The sequence below is a fragment of the Aquarana catesbeiana genome, linkage group LG09, assembly GCF_042186555.1.
Source record: "Aquarana catesbeiana isolate 2022-GZ linkage group LG09, ASM4218655v1, whole genome shotgun sequence".
NCBI classification, from domain to species: domain Eukaryota; kingdom Metazoa; phylum Chordata; class Amphibia; order Anura; family Ranidae; genus Aquarana; species Aquarana catesbeiana.
The window spans coordinates 88,241,933-88,261,827 of record NC_133332.1 but is presented as its reverse complement, the minus strand read 5'-3'; the positions used below and the strand labels follow the sequence as shown (position 1 = coordinate 88,261,827).

At 40.8% G+C, this 19,895-nt stretch overlaps 1 long non-coding RNA gene across 1 annotated transcript; it reads right to left on the bottom strand.

Moving 5' to 3' along the window:
- Window positions 1–203: 203 nt before the first annotated feature.
- Window positions 204–19,257, bottom strand: LOC141107879 (uncharacterized). Its single transcript, XR_012235981.1, has 2 exons — window positions 18,734–19,257; window positions 204–480 (listed from the first exon to the last, which is right to left on the bottom strand). It is a non-coding gene; the product is annotated as an uncharacterized lncRNA (long non-coding RNA).
- Window positions 19,258–19,895: the final 638 nt, after the last annotated feature.

Sequence of the window (19,895 nt, the reverse complement as noted above, 5' to 3'; positions counted from 1 at the left end):
TATGTGCAATGAGAGCAGGTAAATATAAACCTATTTATTAAAAATAAATAAATAAATAAAAAGAGTTTGCAGTCACTTTAAACTTCTTTGGCAGGTTGACTTTTGGGCACTTTTTTTTTCTGCAACAACAGAGACTATTTTGACACCCATGTACTTGGGGCAGGCAACAAAGGGACAGGGGTGAGAAAAGCCAACAGGACTCATTTTTACAAATCAACGTATATATTTATTAACAGTGTACCAACACTCATCATCTATATACAAAATGGTTACTGTTTAGAAACAACTTTAGATACATTTAATATAAAAGGCCCAGTAAAATTCACATAAATATACTATATAGACATAAATAGGCACACATTGAACAACGATCTGCCCATCAGCCAAGACAGGAAACTTTTCAGATCAGAACGGACAACGAGACAATATAACAAAGGGTTGCCATCTTCTTCAGACATCATCTTCAGGTATTTGGATCTCCTAGGAAAATAAAATAAAATAGTTATGATTACGATGAGTACAATGTAGGATGTGTAGTTTCTTATGTTTTTACTTAAAGATCACCCTATAGAATTCAGCATGATAAGCCACTGAGGCTAATTTCTCAGTTTCTCAATAATGCTCCAGAAGCCATTCCATAGCAGAGCTAAAACACCACTGGCATCTAAAGCAGAATCGCTGACATCTACATACATATGTACATACATATCTACATACAATATGTAACCAAAGCTTGCTAAGCTTAGCTGAGGTATAATATATGTTTTTTTTCACAAAAAGAGCTGCCAGGAGCGGCACACAGGTACCCTCCTGTCTTAACGCTGTCAATAACACATCTTACAGGTACAGGCCCAGTCCTCATTGCTGCTGACCATGCACAGTTTGGGCATTTGTACTGGCAATACAGTGTATACTTTACTTACAGATCACCCATTCTATGTTTGTACATCTATAACCAAACTCATGGAATATAAGGGTGACCATTTACTTGCCTTATTCTTCTAGTGGTACTTTGGTAAAGGGTAGTCTATATGGGTGCAAAATATGTTTGTATGAACCATGCCTCTTTACTATAATTGGGAACACGTGATTTAGACATAGAATTTTATATGGCATTATAAACTTGTGTAATTTATGGAAACAACATTCTGAGACTTTTTGAAGGTTCATGACTCCTGAAAAGTCCCTTATTAATAGGCTTTGCTTTTTTTACTTGTCTAGTCATCAGGTTTGGTTGCATGGAATCCAAGTGGGCAAGCTTCCTCTTTTGGCCTCTCCACCCCTAGTCTTTGCATATCTTGGCGTTAGTGGGATACCAAGGTTCGCAGGTCAACTAGGTTAGAATGGGGGTAATATAAGACAGTTGACCTGAAGGCAGAACGGCTAACTCTGGTCCTGATTGTCATCACTGCTATAGTATTGGAGCTTCTCTACTATTTTAGGTGTGCATAATTGAGTGCATTGAGTATAGCAGAGCAGTAACCACAAACACCCAGCAGCACACAGGGTCTCATAAACATACAATCCTTTATAGTCAATACCATAGTTACTAGACTATCAGTCCATATTCAGCTTCAATAAGGGGTGATTCTAACAGGTAGCTATAGGCAACATACTATCTGAGACAGTTCTTCTCTTAATTTCATTGACTTAGTACTAATGTTGGCCATACACTTGGCAGTTTTGAATGTTTCCAATCAGCTTTTTGATAGAACATTCAATTTGCTTAAAACTAAAGGTTCACCAGCAATCTACCCCCATAGTTTCAATGACTGTATAGCCAACAGTTGTGGTGCAAATCAATAAAAAATGCTATTCCACATGTGTTAAGATAGTGGGATCGTAGTCAGAACTTCTTAACAATGCTATTTAAATAAAATATTCCATTAGTTAAATAATAAAAACACTTCAGTCAATACCTGTGGATTAAATTGGCTGTGGCCCTTTATTTATAGGTATAAATATTAAATCAATCTTATATCAATTTCAATAAATTTGTAAATAATCAATACACATAGCCTATATTTAACATCTTCTTATATAACTATATATAGTTAGCCAGTCAGCCATTAAGCATGAGCTATAATTTTAACATCAATTTCCAAAGGAAGGGACAAACGTCATAAAATTGGGCCATGACAGGGAGGGAGGGAGGGTGGGATGTGCTCCTTTCTGATCCTCGTCATCTTCTGCCCACTAATGACGCATCCTCTATTCCTTTTATAGGTTGAGACTTGTGCCAGAGGACTGTTTTTGGGGCAACTGTCAACTTATCTACCAATCCCTGGTAAGTATTCTTTTTTTTTTTTTTTTTTTTTAATTAAATGACTTTAATTAATTAAATTATTGGTCTGCCATAATCCCACAGGTAGAGGGGGCAGGGACATTTCATGCCTCGCCCTTCACCTTTAATTTTGATAAATTTCTACCAAAATCTTATTGTCTGGGAATTTAAAATAGAAATGGTTGAAACTAAGGGCAGCATAAGAGTTGACAATATTTGGTTCAAAGGGATTTGATTCAAATGCTTTTCCATGGGTTGCTATTTTCCAATGCAATTTCAAATTTGATTGTTGTTATGAGATACAGACTGCCTGAGACAGTACTTCCCACAGGCTGTAATTTGAGGTATTAATAGATTCACTGTAGCAAGTTTTTTTTTTTTTTTTGCAATCTATGGAACTGTACCTCCCAGCCTGCCCTTTTAGCCAGACAGTTTATATAAATCTCATAGCTGTCAAGTGGTAGCGGTATAAAAAAGCAGTACTGAGAATATGGAAGCTGCCATTACTAGAGATAATTGAATTTAGCTTGTGAAAACCATTTTTTTTTAAATGATTGTCCAGTTTTGCAAACCTGTGACTCAGGGATCCTCAAACTACGGCCCTCCAGCTGTTGCGGAACTAAACATCCCATGAGGCATTGTAAAACTCTGATATTCACAGACATGACTAGGCATGATGGGAATTGTAGTTCCTGAACAACTGGAGGGCCGTAGTTTGAAGACCCCTGCTGTGACTTTTCAAGACCACAAATTTACAGTGACAAATCTTTCAAATCTGGAACTGTTTTCTATTCCAACTATGCAGAGGAGCGCACAGTGAAGAAGGTAAATTGTCAGACTGCCCATTTGATTTAATCAAAACAATCAAAGCAGTCATAATTACGGTCCGGCTTTCTCGTTGTTCTCACTTCCTGTTGGCAATTAAGTATGTACAGGTATCATTGGCATACAACACATTTTATTGGCTACAGTTGAATATTCCCCCCATATTCCCCTTAACAGTGCACAATGTGGCAAATATATTAAAAGTAAAAGAAAATGATTGTGTTGCTCATATTAACCAATCAGGTGTAATCTTTTTTTTCTGAACTGCACTAGACTAATAGCTGGTATCCAAAATCTGTTGGAATGCTATAGAAGCTCTTTTCTTACATTTGGTTTTTATTACTCAATCTCAGCTAACTGCACGTGGAATCAACCAATCACATTTGACCTTTCATTTTGCAAATCTTCAATGGCAGGTTCCCAGGGCAACCAATCAGATCTAAGCTGTCATGTTTCCAGTGCTGTTTAAAAATTAGAGCAAGAGTCTAAATGCCACAATTAGGCCGAACTCCCGTGTTTTTGATACTGTTTCTGACCCCCACTAGAAAATTTTCCTGTCACTACCTACCCTTTCAACAGTATCACCGTTGCAAAAATCTCCCCCATAGAGACACACAGACAGTAATAGAGTTCGGGTAGAGGATCTGAACCCTTCCCGAGTGATGCTCTTGGCACAGTCTTATTTTAACTAGTTTCATGTATCAATGCCCAAAGCAATAATTTATCAAACTTAACTGCTTTCTTAGATAGTGCACATCTTTTAGTGTTAAATAACATTTTAGGCAAAAGGTACCACGTGGTTGGGCAGAGTTAGTTAATTTCAGGCAGGTTACCAATGCTTCAAATAATTCTTTCTATCCAGTTTTAGATATTAACAGCAGTCTACATCACTGACAAGGTTGTCATTACCATCAGGCGTGCTCAACCTGTGATCTTCCAGCTGTTGCGGAACTACAAGTCCAATGAGGCATTGCAAGGCTGACAGTTACAAGCATGACACCCAAAGGCAGAAGCATGATGGGACTCGTGTGGACTCCAGCTGGAGAACCACAGGTTGAGCACCCACGGGTGTTGGATAGAGGTCTTTTCCAATTGTCTCATTTTTGTATGCTGTATAAATTGTTTAGTTGCTGCATCATGTCCTAATAAAGCATTATACTTTTAGTAAAAAAAAAGGCATTGTTTTGTTAGAAATGTTGGGTACTTGATCTACACCTCTTCACAGAGAGTTAGTGGGCTTAAAATGTTTCCAGTCTCTATTTTGCAGTGTCGTGGTTTGTAGCGACACTTTCCTTTTTATTGTTCAATCAACAGCAGATTGACTTTGTGAATTTTTAAAAAATAAAATCCTTATTTAAGATATTTCCATGTACTTTATATAATAAAGTACAAATATGGACGGCACAGCTGGTCCAAGTGTAATTATACCAGAGGTACTTTGAAATATTGACATCGAAGAAACAGATATTGTGTAGATCAGTGGTCATCAACCTTGTCCTCAGGACCCACTAAGAGGCCAGGTTTGCAAGATAACTGAAATACATTGCAGGTGATATCATTTGCTGCTCAGTGATTGCAGTATTCTAGTCTGCATCTCCCCAAGGTAATACATAAAATCTGGGCTGTTAGTGGGCCCTGAGGACAGGGTTGATAACCACTGGTGTAGATAAACACAATAGGAAACCTTTAGAAGGTGTTTTGGTCTTCGTTAAAGTGTGTACAAGATTTCATTTGACTAGCCGGTGTGTTTGCTATGTGTCAATTGCATTGGAAGCAAGGAAAATGTGTTTGTGTGTGTTTTGTGGGGGAGGTAGGGGAAGGGGGAATTTAGGGAGGAAGTGGTAGTCTCCCCGTACCATCCAGGAGGACCTCCACTGGTGCTATGTTTTGCTGTGTTTTGGTGAAGTGGTCAATGTACATATTGGCCTGCACACCATGGATCTTCAAATAATGTCCAAAGGTTTTATTAAAAGTGATGGCATCACAGTGTAAAAGTGCAACGTTTCAGGGCCACGCAGGACACCTTCCTCAGGTACGTCTGATGAAGGGTTCCTCCATAACCCTGAAAGATTGCACGCTTTTGCTGCAATTTGATCATATTGAATAAAACCTCTGGGCATTATTTTAAGATCCATGGCCTACTGGCAAATATGTACGGTTTCCAGACTCCAACTGGCTGCTGCTGCAGCCCCCTCTATCCTTTAGCTTACTCAAGGAATGTACGCAATGGGAATATGGACACTGCAAAATGTGATGGCACTGGGAAGATTTTGCTCGTTAGGCCTCATACTGCTAAGTGAATGTAATTTATTCAGTGATTGTATTGTATTGTTATGTGGTGTAATCGTGTGCTGCATCGCTGTACAGGGTAGTTTGTACCCTGATAAAGCATTTGTTTTTTATACAGTGCTGTGAAAAAAAGTATTTGCCCCCTTCCTGATTTTTATTTTTTTTGCATATATCTCACACTTAAATGATTCAGATCCTCAAACAAATTTTAATATTACACAAAGATAACCCGAGTAAAATCCGAGTAAATCCAAGATGCAGTTTTTAAATTATTATTTCATTTATTAAGGGAAAAAAGCTGTTCAAACCTGCCTGGCCCTATGTGAAAAAGTAATTGCCCCCTCCAATGCTGAATCATGAATGAACTGTGATTAATCACAATTTTTTGGAAAGCTGAGTTAAATTTCACTTGCCACACCCAGGCCTGATTACTGCCAGACCTGTGGAATCAAGAAAACACATAAATAGGAGCTGTCTGACAAAGTGAAGCACGCTAACAGATCACAAAAAGCCACACATCATGCCACAATCTAAAAAAATTCAAGAACAGATTAGAAGCAAAGTAATGTACATGTATCGGTCTAGGGAGGATTTCTAAGGCTTTGGAACTCCAGTGAACCACGGGGAGAGCCATTATCCACAAATGGAGATAACTGGGAACAGCGGTGAACCTTCTCAGGAGTGGCCAACCTACAAAAATTACTCCAAGAGCACGACGACGACTCATCCAGGAGCTCATAAAAGAACCCAGAACAACATCTAAAGAACTTCAGGACTCACTTGCCTCAGGTAAGATCAGTGTTAATGATTCAACAATAAGAAAGAGACTGGGCAAAAGTGGCATCTATGGGAGAGTTCCAAGGCCAAAGCCACTGCTGACCAAAAAGAACACAAAGGCTCATCTCAAATTTACCAAAAAACATCTTGATTATCCCCAAGACTTTTAGGCAAATATTCTGTGGACTAATGAGACAAAAATTTAACTTTTTGGAAGTTGTGCGTCCCGTTACATCTGGCATAAAACTAATACAGCATTTCATAAAAAGAACATCATACCAACAGTCAGACATGGTGGTGGTAGTGTGATGTTCTGGGGCTGCTTTGCAGCTTCAGGACCTGGACGACTTACCATAATTAATGGAACCATGAATTCTGAGCTCTACTAGAAGATCCTAAAGGAGAATGTCTGGCCATCAGTTCGCGACCTCAAGCTCAAGTGCACTTGGGTTATGCAGCAGGTCAATGATCCAAAACACAACAGCAAGTCCACCTCCAAATGGTTTAAACAAAGCACAATTTAGTTTTTGAAGTGGCCTTGTCAAAGCCAGGACTTAAATCCAATTGATATTCTGTATCATGACCTTACACAGGCCATTCATGCTGGAAAACCATCCAATGTGGCTGAATTAAAACAATTCTGCAAAGAAGAGTGGGCCAACATTGCTCCACAGCAATGTGAAAGACTCATTGCCAGTTATCGCAAACGCTTGATTGCAGTTGTTGGGTGGCACAACCAGTTATTAAGTTTAGGGGGCAATTACTTTTTCACATAAAGCCAGGCAGGTTTGGACAGCTTTTTTGCTTTAATAAATGAAACCATCATTTAAAAACTGCATTTTGTATTTACTCTGGTTATCTTTGTGTAATAATAACTTTTGTTTGATGATCTGAGTCATTTAAGTGTGATAAATTTGCAATAAAATAAAAAATCAGAAAGGGGGCAAATACTTTTTCACAGCATTGTATATTTAAAAAATAAACAAAGTACATTAAAAATATAATGCTATGTTTTTCTGAATGTTTATTCACATTTTTTGGGTAAGTAAGGTTTTCCATGACCCCAATTCAATTAATTTTGCTTTCCACTGTGATGATGTGGGGAGTCTCATCTGCATCTAATTTGATGTAGATTCCGGCCACGCTGAGTAGGTGTATGAGCAATGTTTTTGTAGTGATGCTTAGGGATGTCATGAAGATGAAATAACAATTACACACGTGTACGTATATATACATGGAGACAGCTGTATTTGCTTATTGACAATAATTAGATAAAACCATGCATACTATGTAGTGCATAAATATATATATATATATATATATATATATATATATATATATATATATATATATATATATATATATATATATATATATATATATATATATACACACACACACAGCGGGTAAAATAAGTATTGAACATGTCATCATTCTCTAGGTAAATATATTTCTAAAGGTGCTATTGACATTAAATATTCACCACACGTGGGTAACAACCCATGCAATCCATACATACAAAGAAACCAAAACAAATACGTTCAGAAATTAAGTTATGTGTAATATAATGGAATGACACAGGGAAATAGTATTGAACACATGAAGAAAGGGAGATGCAAAAAAGGCATGGAAAGCCAAGACACCAGCTGAAATCTATCAGTAATTAGAAAGCAATCTATGTGATCGCGGTGACCTACGCCACTTCCGGCGCCTACTCTGTCCTCCCCCCGCTGTATTCTGTGAGACACACAGGTCCCAGAAGACAGCAGGGACCAGTGAGGATGAGCAGTGCGACTCGCGCATGCGCAGTAGGGAACTAGGAAGTCAAGCCGCATGGCTTCACTTCCTTATTCCCTTACCGAGGATGGCGGCGGTAGCAGCCGAGAGCCGATGGACAGATCGGCTGCCGACATCGCGGGCTCCCTGGACAGGTAAGTGTCCATATATTAAAAGTCAGGAGCTGCAGTATTTTTAGCTGCTGGCTTTTAATATTTTTTTTCGGCGGACCTCCGCTTTAAATTGCATGGAGGAGCACAGAGATCCAGTGATGTCCTTGGGTCTAAAACAAGGTGTTATATTTAAATGAAAAATGTTTTAGTTTAATAACGTAATTAGCATGTTGATTAGGGAGGAAAAGAGGATCCAGAGAAGACAAAATATAAGCAGATTAATGTTTAGATTTGGTCCCATGAGGGTATGCATAGAGGTAAAACAACCAGCAGAGGGTGCAGGGGGCTTAAAACATGAGAGGTCTTATTCTTTGTACTGACCCTGTGTCTGGGATTCATGCACAAGTCAGTTCCTTTTACTCACAGCTAAATCCACATTAGGAAGTGTAAGCTTTGTGGAATCACCTTTGTTCTCACTTTGGTTTTCCGCATTGTGTGCGGTCGTATTAACCCTTTGTTGGAAATGTACTGTTCTATTGGAGGATGCTTTATTGCAGGCAGATATCAAGTAATTATGGTCTTTCAGCAATTAAAAATACTTGTAATGGTTGTAAATAAATATATAGAATATTTTGTACATAATGATGTGTAAAGGAGAAATATGGCTTCCAATACTTCTCTGTCTTCCAGAAAATATGATTTGGTGAACCAGTAATACTTCTGGGACAAAGTAGTGGTTGTGGTCCTCAGGGTTTGTCCTCAGCGTTCCTGTGCAAGCCGCTCTGCAGCCGCAACGGGGATATGTGAACCAGCTCCATAGAGAGCCAGCCACAATCTCCTGTCATGCGAATTGAATGCGGGGAAACCCACATCCAATTCGCATAGTTGTGAACCCAGCCTCAAACGTGTTTCCTTGTGCACACAGACATGCTCCAGTAAGGCCCTTTTCACACTGAGCCGCTTTACAGGCGCTATAGTGCTAAAAATAGCGCCTGTAAAGTGCCTGTAAAGCGCCTCTCCTGTCACTCCAGTGTGAGAGCCCAAGGGCTTTCACACTGGGGCGGTGAGCTTGCGGGACGTTAAAAAAAGTCCTGCAAGCAGCATCTTTGAGGCGCTTTAGGAGCAGTGTATACACTGCTCCTAAAGCGCCTCTGCCCATTGAAATCAATGGGCAGCGCCGCTTTGTGGACGCTACAAGCCCCGCTAGCGGCTGAAAAGTGCCTCTAAAATGACGGTAAATCGCTGCTAAAACTAGCGGCGCTTTACCACCGACGCCCCCGTGTGAACGTGCCCCAAAGAACAAGGGAACAGCATCTGTCTATCACCTTTAATCTGTGGATTAAAGGTGATATAAGACGATCTGTTAATCCATACCTCCCAACTTTTTGAGATGACACCCATCAGCAAAAGTAGGCAGGCATAAGACACACCCATTGCCACGCCCCCTTCCCTACCGCGCATAGTCATATGACGGCGGCAGGAACCCTTTCTCCCTCTGGGCCGCAGTCATATGCCGTCTTTTACTTCCTGATCCTCTAGGGCAGTGGTTCTCAACTAGGGTTGCCACATCATCCCTTTAATCCAGGACACATATGAATTCCACGGGTTCTGAGGCAAATTTAATGCAGATAAGGCACCAAGTGAGTTTAATTACCACCTTCATCAGCCACAGAACCTGAGTAATCAATATGTGTCCTGGATTAAAGGGATGATGTGGCAACCCTATTCTCAACTCCGGTCCTCAGGACCCACTAACAGACCAGATTTTAAGTATTAACTTGGGGAGATGCAGACTAGAGTACTGCAATCACTGAGCAGCAAAATGATATCACCTGAGATGTATTTCAGTTATCTTGAAAACCTGGCCTGTTAGTGGGTCCTGAGGACAGGAGTTGAGAACCACTGCTCTAGGGGGCACGCGCCCGCCGCGTCACTAGGCACCCGATCCGCATGCCCGACGGCCGCGATGTTCACCGGGCACCTGCGATTGCCCGTGAACACAGCAGGACCGTGGATCTGTGTGTGTAAACACACAGATCCACATCCTGTCAGAGGAGAGGAGACCGATCGTGTGTTCCCAGTACAGAGGAACACCGATTGGTCTCCTCCCCTTGTGAGTCCCTGCCCCCTACAGTTAGAATCACTCCCTAGGAAACATAATTAACCGCTCGATCACCCCTAGTGTTAACCCCTTCCCTGCCAGTCACATTTACACAGTAATCAGTGCATTTTTTATAGCACTGATCGCTGTATAAATGTGAATGGTCCCAAAATAGTGTCAAAAGTGTCCGAAATGTCCGCCGCAATATCGCAGTCACGATAAAAATCGCAGATCGCCGCCATTACTAGTAAACAAAAAATAATAATAAAAATGCCATACATTTATCCCCTATTTTGTAGATACTATAACTTTTGTGCAAACCAATCAATATACGCTTATTGCATTTTTTTTTTACCAAAAATATGTAGAAGAATACATATCGGCCTAAACTGAAGAAAATTTTTTTTTTGGGGGGGGATATTTATTATAGCAAAAAGTAAAAAATATTGTGTTTTTTTCAAAATTGTCGCTCTTTTATTGTTTATAGCGCAAGAAATAAAAACCGCAGAGGTGATCAAATACCACCAAAAATTTGTGGGGTAAAAATTATTAAAATTTCATACGGGTACAGTGTCGTATGACCGCGCAATTGTCATTCAAAGTGTAACAGCGCTGAAAGCTGAAAATTGGTCTGGGCAGGAAGGGGGTGAAAATGCCCGGTATTAAAGTGGTTAAAGGAGAATTGTACAAAAAACAAGATTGGTTAAACCCACAAGTGCTTTTTTTACCACTACTATTCCTTTCTATTGGCTTTTGGAATTTACAAATGCAGCAATTTAGAAATCAGATGAAAGGTTTAGTGCTGGAAAACACTTTTTAATAGATAAAAAGTGCATTTTATATACAGCTATATAGATCTGACCAAAATGAGGGACAAATGAGGAGGAAAGAGGGACAGAGGGACTTTGTTCCAAATCAGGGACAGTCCCTCGAAATCAGGGAGAGTTGGGAGCTATGGTTAATCTGTGGATTAAAGGCCACTCAGGCCTCGCATTTTGTTAAAGAAGAACTTTACTCTCCCATATCAAAACCCCCTGATATTTTATTATTAATGTCCCTCTAATTATGAAGAATAAATATATTTACAAGGCCAATAAAATCTAGTGTTGTCCACTTCTCAGCTGCAATTCTCGCAGCACATCTTGTACAACATTGCCCTTTTTTTCCATCATTGGGGGGGGGGGGGGGGTGGCTGTAGGAATCCGTAAAAGACCGCCAGCCCCCTGATGACACAATGTTGCATTTTTTTCCGGGGTTCAATGGTGACCCTCTCCAGCCATTGGAAGGGTCCTGATAATGTGATTCCTATGCACAAGTGTCCCAGGACCCCAAGTTTATTCCCAGCATACTGAGAATGAGTCGGGCCGTACAATGCACAGTACATGCACAGTGGGGGGGGATTTACTAAAACCTGGAGCACAAAGAATCTGGTGCAGCTGTGCATAGTAACCAATCAGCTTCTGACCTCAGCTTGTTCAATTAAACTTTGACATAATGAAATAAAACCTAGAAGCAGATTGGTTACTATGCACAGCTGCACCATATTCTGTGTGCACCAGTTTTAGTAAATCCCCCCCCCCCCACCCCACCTTTGTAAAAAATATAGCTCTTTGAAAGTTTTCTTTATGGGATTTAGTCCTGCTTTTAGTCTGGTCTGGCAATTGTATGACTAAAAGGGGCTATTATTAAACTTTTTGTTCTCTTGCAATCACGCAACACTATTGTATCACTATAAAAGTCAATGGATATGTAAATTGTTTTAGAACAATTGTATTGAATATTTTTGCTTTCATACTATGGTCTTCCTATTTCTCCTTTACAAAATACAACTAGCATACAAGGGAACATGATTATGGGGAGCTCAAGTACTAATCTAAGGAACATCTAGTGCCTAGGGCGGCTTCAGCTCAAAAGCAAATGTTTTCTAATGCAACCCAGAGATCCATATGTTTGTATGCTGAGTGACATATACTACATGACGTTACATGTGTATATCTATATATTAGCATATGGTCTTCTCTAACATACAATTTCTTGCCTAGATGGTTCTCTGAATGCTGATGTAAAGTGTTCGTCACAGCAATAGATCAAAGCAATTGATTACTACTTCAAGCTTTTTAGACCGCTTTAAAAATGTAGCAATTTATCTTGTCATGTTTTTAGTGTACAGTATTTTAATACAAGCTTTTTTTTTTTAAAAAAAGGTGAGAGACAGGATACAGATAAAGAGCTGACTATGAGCCATACAAGAGTGTACTGTATGTCAATGTCGTAATCTGTTAAAAGATTGGATCCTACATGCATACAGTGGGGAAAAGAAAATATTTAGATCCCCTGCAGATTTTGTAAGTTTGCCCACTTACAAAGAAATGAAGGGTCTATAATTTTTTTTTATCATAGGTTTATTTTAAATGATAGAGACAGAATATCAACCAAAAATTTAGAAAAAACACAATACAAATGTTATAAATTGATTTGCAGTTCAGTGAGTAAAATAAACATTTCATCCCCAAGCAAAACATGACTTACGCCGTGTACACACGAGCGGACTTCTTGTCGGACTGAACTCCAAAGGACTTTTTGATGGAGTTCCGACGAAACGGACTTGCCTACACACAATCACACCAAAGTCTGATCCTTTCGAACGTAATGATGTAGGACTGGACTAGAAAGTTCAATAGCCAGTAGCTAACAGCTGCCCTTGCGTCGTTTTCGGTCCGTCGGGCGAACGTTTTTTTCTATAGGAATCAAGTCCATCGGAAAGATTTGAAACATGTTCTATTTCTAGGTCCGTCGGAATTTTCGACAGAAAAGGTCAGATGAAGCCCACACAGGAACAGAATGTCTGACAGATTTGTTTCGTTGGACTTTTTCTGCCAGAAAGTCCGGTCGTGTGTACGCGGCATTAGGCTCCATGCACACTGAAGCTCATAAACGGCCGTTTTTGGGAGTTTGGGTGTTTTTTTTAACAGCCCATAAACTCCCCTCTATGTTATCCTATGTGTCCATGGATGTTTTTGGATGTTTATCAGCAGTGGAGTTTATGGGCTATTTTCTGAACGCCATAGAATCGCGTTCAGGAGTCGTTCTTCTGACCACAAAAAACCCTCATAAATGCTGATAAACATCGGTAAACGCTCAAAAACGTGGCTCACCAGCTAAAAAAAGCTAACTCGGAAAAACGATAATAAATGCTATTGCAAAAACATTAAAAAACTTTGAAAGACTCACTGCAAAGCTACTGGCATTTTTATAATGTTATTTTAACATCCAGTGTGCATGGAGCCTTAGTACTTGGTAGAGAAACCCTTGTTGGCAAGCACAGAGGTAAGACGTTTCTTGTAATTGGTTACCAGGTTTGCACACATCTCAGGAGGCATTTTGGTCCACTCTTTGGTTTCTTGGCTTTCACTTGGCAACTCAAACTTTCAGCTCCCTCCATAAATGTAATATAGGATTAAGGCCTGGAGACTGGCTAGGCATGAAATACCTCTGACATGAAATATAAAAAAAGCATATCCCTCTATAGTGTGTACGTGTCATTCCTGTTTGATGCTTCCTTCTTCTGCTATCAGCAGGAGTCACTGACAAGTTTTCCTGATACCAAGAAAGAAAAGGTGACAGGGGAGGGATCTCTAGCTGATTGACAGCCTCAGCTCAACCTGTTGCTGTGTGAAGGGGGTTGTGTCCCTTCCCTCCAATCAGCTCTCAGATCTCCCTTCACTGAGCCCTGCAGAGTGTGACTTTAGCTCTCTGCCCCCTTTTTTCGGCATCTCAGACAAGCTGTATAAATTCTGGACTTTGAACGAATGTAGAGAAGAGAAGACTGCAGATAAACATGTACAACTTATGTAGAAGGATTTGTTTCATCTCTGTGTATCGCCTGAGGCCAGTCACTTCACTGGGTATATGTAAGGGTTTACAACCACTTTAAGTTCTATTGGCTGCCGTGTGGTGTGAAGCGGTAGATTACTTTGCACGGTGCTGTGCTGGGAAAAAGTATGGTCTGCCATACTTTTTTTCAGCACACACCAATTGAACAAGGTGGTATGAACAGGTTAGGTAGGAAACAAGGCATCTTTCCCTCCCCTCTGTAAGCTGACCACGGTTTATCATGACTGCTGAGCCCTGAAACCTTGGTCAGTTTACATGCCTCTGTCATCCGCAGCTCTGCTCTGTCCTCTTTCCCACGTCCTTTCCCCCCCTCCCCTCCCTGCCTGTCAGGTAGTGACAGTAATATCCAACACAGGGCCTGGGACAAGGGGTGGGCAGGAGGGACGTCTACCCTGGGCACTGAGGTATCATGTGAGGTGGGGGGGCACCACAAGGAGGTTGATGGGAGGGGATCTGTGTTGGGAGAGGGAATTTGCGGGGCAGAACTGGCTGAATTGTTCTAGGAGGGGAAATTTGGGAAGGTGTACTAGGTGACTGGTGGTATTTGTGCTATAAGGGGAAATTGGGAGGGCATTTGTGTTAGGATGGGGGATTGGGGAGAATTTTTGCTGGGAGGGGGGATTTGGAGTGGGGAGAGGATTTGTGCTCAGAGGGGAAATTTGAGGGGTAGAGGAATTGTACTAGGAATTTTTTTTTTTTTTTTTGGGGGGGGGGGGGGGTGGATTTGTGCTGGGGGCATATGGGGATTGAGAGCATTTGAGATGGGGGGTGGGAGGGGGGCAAAATGTTGTGCTGGGAAAGGGATCTCAGTTGGAGGTGGATTTGCATTTGGAGGAGAGGGGACTCATGCTTAGGGCATAGGCTTGCAGATTAGTGCTTGGGGGGGGGGTTGCTGACACATGATGCTCATACACAATTTGGTATGTTCGTCCTGAGCTCTAGATAACCTTGTCCCGGCACAGATCCAAGGCACTTCTGCCCACTTCAAGACAGCGTTGTGGTGTGGACAGGGCACATAGAAAACAATTGCATGTAGTGTGAGTTGCAGATGGGGGAGTGTTGAGTGTGAAGGGCTAGTTTTAGGTTAAGTGTTAGTTATTCGGATTGGGGAGGGGGAGAGCTATAGTGCAGGAAATAAGATTAAAAACATAAAAATGTGGCTACCCGGAACTTCTATTTCTTGGCAGCAGGATCGACAGAATATCTATCACCAGATCTGAAGGATATGGGTGATCTGGGTGACTGCCAACCACCCACATTGTTTCACAGCCCTTGGCAGTGCTCCCTTGAGAACCATATTTAGGGGCCAGTGTAGCACTCACACCTCCCATCCCAGTTGCTTGATATCAGAGCAGATACCTCTAATACTTCAAAAGTCAGCACTGGCACATGCACAGACTGCACGATTGAAAGATTGAATACAATTACCTTTCTGTACACACAATCTGCATGATTTAAAGAGGTAGTTCACCTTTACCAAAAAACGTCTATGCAGATAAGAGGCGCCTGTAAAAAGAAACAGACTGTGCAGCCTGATTGAAAAAATCTCAGACATCACATCTCACCATCTTGTCTTGTTGCTAGGATGTTGCCAAGAGACTTCTAGCTCTTACTGCTCACCTCCACCCTCACAGGAGTGAGCTGTGTCTTTTGATTCATACCCCTACACATACGCTTCTTGACGCAGAGGCTCTGAGCTCAGCAGTTCAGAGATCACTCCTGTGATGGTGAAGGAGGTGAACAGCAAATGCTAGGAGTCTCTTAGCAGCGTCAAAGCAACAAGGCAGGATGGGATGAGTTTTTCACTCAGGATTCAGGAGGTAAATAGCCTTACACCTATAGAAAATGCATTATTTAAAGCGGTAGTAAGTCCGCTGTGTTGTTTTTACATACAGGTAAGCTTATAATAAAGCTTACATGTAGTTAAAATGAATATCTTTTAAACGTTCACCATCTAGGAGACATTCGCTCTTTTGTGTGTCACCGGCACATGCGCTCTGAAAAAATGGCATACCTGTGCCGTTCCTTCAGACCGCTGTGATGTGGCCGTGAATGGCCAAGCCACGATGGCATCACTCCCGTCCATGCACGCGGGAGTGACATCATTGCTATTTGGCCATTCAAAGGACCGGAGCCCACGAACCTGGAAGGAAGACCGGGTGATTATGGAAGCCCTGTCAGCAGTGACAGCACGCCGCTGGAGGGCTTAGTTTCAAGGCAAGACTTTCACAATGTGCTAGTATGCAATGCTTACTAGCACATTATGCTCCTAACTTGCAGGTGGATTTTTTTTTCTCCTTAAGTTTACTACCGCTTTAACTTTAGTCAAAGCTGCACAGTTTGCTTTTATCTACAGGTGCCCTTATCTGCATAGATCGTTTTTTGGTAAAGGTAAATAATGCCTTTAAGATTTTGGTAAAGATATACTGTACATTTTTCTGTAGAAACTCATGGGCTGAATCACACAATATTGTACACTGAAACAGTGCAAGGGGCAAAGTGCAGTAACCTATAGCAACCAATCAGGACCCATGTTATTGTGATCTGGCTTTAGTAAAGTGAATTCTGGTTGGTTGCTATGGGTTACAACACTTAAGCCCACATACTAGTGTTAATTTAGTCGACTAAAACGACTAAAACATTTTAGTCGACTAAATGAATACTATTTTACTCGACTAAAATACGACTAAAACTAAAACAACTGAGATGACTAAAATGAGACTAAAACTAAAATGCCATTTTAGTCAAAAGACTATGACTAAAACTAAATTGCAATTACTGAAATGTACTGGAGATTTTAGTCGACTAAAACGTAGGACATTTTAGTTGACTAAAATGTACTGGCGACTAAATACGACTAAAACTAAAACAATTGCAGAAGACTAAAATGGGACTAAAACTAAAATGCCATTTTAGTCCTAAGACTAAAATGAACACTGCCACATACGCTTGAATACATATCATACAAATTTGGGGGAGTTTATTATCAGTATATCTTGCTGTCATAACAACTTGACTTCCGGAAGCGATACGGCACTGTGTTATTTAACTGACAATTGCGTGGTCATGCAACGCAATTGATGTCCTTTTTTTATTCCACAAATAGAGCTTTCTTTTGGTGGCATTTGATCACCTCTGTGTTTTTTATTTTCTGTACTATAAACAAGACTGACAATTTAGAAAAAAAAAACAATATTTTTTACTTTCTCCTATAAAATCTATCCAATAAAAAAAATGTATAAATAATAATTTAGGCCAATATTTTTGGTAAAAAAAATCCCAATAAGCGTATATTGATTGTTTTGTGCAAAAGTTATAGCGTCTACAAACTATGATATATTTTTATACATTTTTTTTACTAGTAATTGTGCGATCAGCGACTTATGGCGGGACTGCGATATTGTGGCAGACATTCTGACACTAACTGACACTTTTTGGGGACCAGTGACACTAATACAGTGATCAGTGCTAAAAATATGCAATGTCACTGTACTAATGACACTGGCTGGGAAGGAAGGTTAACATCAGGGGCAATCAAAGGGTTAACGGTGTGCCTAGCCAGGGTTTTACTATACTATGTGGGGTGCTTTTACTAAAGGAAGAGATGGAATGTATTGCCTGCTTAGCAGGGACACACACTCCATCCCTTCCCTCCTGTCAGAACAGCGATCTGGCTTGTTTACATAGGCAGATCGCAGTTCTGTCTCTGTGCCTGATGATCGGTGAGTGCCAGAGGACATCGGGCACCCTGTGTGTAATCACAGCTAAAGCGAGCCGCCGGGAGCATGCATACGAGCCCCCTAAGCGGAAGTGTCGGCTCACGTATATATGCGTGATCCGGAACACAGGTGCCGCCCTGTAGCAGTACAACTGCTATAGGATGGACCTAAAGTGGTTAAGCTGGCCATACATCTGGCAACTTTCAGTCAATTTTAAGCACTTCCGGGCTACCAAGATTGCAAATACAATTGCTAGAAACTTAACAATTGATCGACCACCAAAGTTTGGTTGATTGTGATGGAGAAACTGGACAATAACTTGACAGCTTGAATATAGTTTATATCGAAAGATTGAACTGAAATGGACTAGAAAAGGGAAAAATGACAGTAAATTGCTCAATATTTTCTGCCCTGTTCAATCAAGTTGATTTCCAACCCATCTCCTGGCGCCTTTGATTGCTTTGCAACTTTGAAAAAAAACTAGAATAAAATGTTGGATTACACTAATAACCTTCTATATGTAGAGCCAGTTTAAAAGACACTAATGGCAGGTAACTGTATCTTGCTAATCTGCCTCAAAGGAATAATCTGCAATTGTCTGATAATTGGACACTATGTAGTAACGGTCTTTGTATTTATGAAACAAACAAGGGTTGATTTACTAAAGGCAAGTAAGCTGTTCACCTTGCAAGGAAAGTTGCACTTGGAAGGGAATTTGCCCAGAGCGTAGTGAATGTGGTAAAGTTTTGCAAAAAATATCCAATCATGTGGAAGAAAAATAAAAAAGAGCATTTTTGCTTGTACATGATTGGATGATAAAAGTCAGTGGAGCTTCACCTCATTCACTTAGCTCGGGGGCAAATTCTGTTGCGAAGTCTGAGTTCCCTTGCAAATTGAACAGCCAATTTGCCTCTAGTAATCAACCCCACAAAGTTTTAAAAGAAAAGAAACATACCCTTCCTAACTTTCGCCTCCTGGGTGGCACAGCCTGGAAATTGAGCCTCTGGGCAATGCGTGTGGTGACCCCAAGCCGGACATCAGTGGTCACCGCTCTCCATCCCATCACTCGCCCGCAGCTGGGGCACATCAGCTGCCCTGTGTTCTCCTTCCCTCCACTGTGGGCGACCAGGCACACCCTGCAATAACTGTGCCCGCACTCTGTGGTCACAGGATCATTAAAGTAACAGCTGCAGAGGGGGCACAGTGAATCAGCCTGAAGATCTTTGACGGGTCCTCTGCTAGCCATTTCCAGTGTTTGCGTCTACAGCTCCTGAAAGCGATGTGTATTAAGTAAAGATTTATACACCTAGATGTACAGGGTTTCCACCCCTTGTTTACCTGTCATAAATTCTTCGTGCTGAGGGAGGCGGGGAATTATGCTGTTTGTCAAGTTCGCGATGCTGCATGATACTGGGATTGGCCCTCGGGGCTTGTATGTCACCTACCGCTGATGTAACCGCAGCTTAATTTACTATATATAGCTGGAAAGGAAATAAAGGGTTAACTGTGGGTCATAATGTTTACAAAGGAATATATAATGTGGAAAAACAGGAGCTTTACAGAGGAGGTATGATTAATTCATCCTGGCGGCAGTGCAAGAAGCCTGCAGCAAGGATGAGCAGAATTGGAGGGAAGTCTGTCATGCAGGAGGACACGCTGTACCTCAGATGTTCTGATCTCACTGGCTAATTTAGCCAAAGTTTTATTAAACAATCCACTATATTTTATTAACTTACTCCTAGGGGATAGAGTCACGGTTAAGGTATATGAAAACCATAATGCTATTTTTCTTTTTCGTTTAGTTTTGTATAGAGCAACAAATAGTTAGATCTCTGTCAGTTTTTTCCTACCTGTGTCCTGTTGGTGAAATTTCCCTTTGCTTTCTTATTTCCTGTTATGAAAACAACAAGAGGAAATGTGGAGAAATCTCCACAGAGTAAGGAAAAATCCCCTTAGAAAGCTGTCAGCAAAACAGGTGACCCCACTGGAAGATTTTCCCTTTATTCCAGTTTCAGTGACAGCTGCAAAATTTTGAAACTATCTGTGTGGGTGAATCTTCCCACAGAGGACACAGACATAAAAAAATAAAAACCATGTTGAAATATTTCATAAGTTCA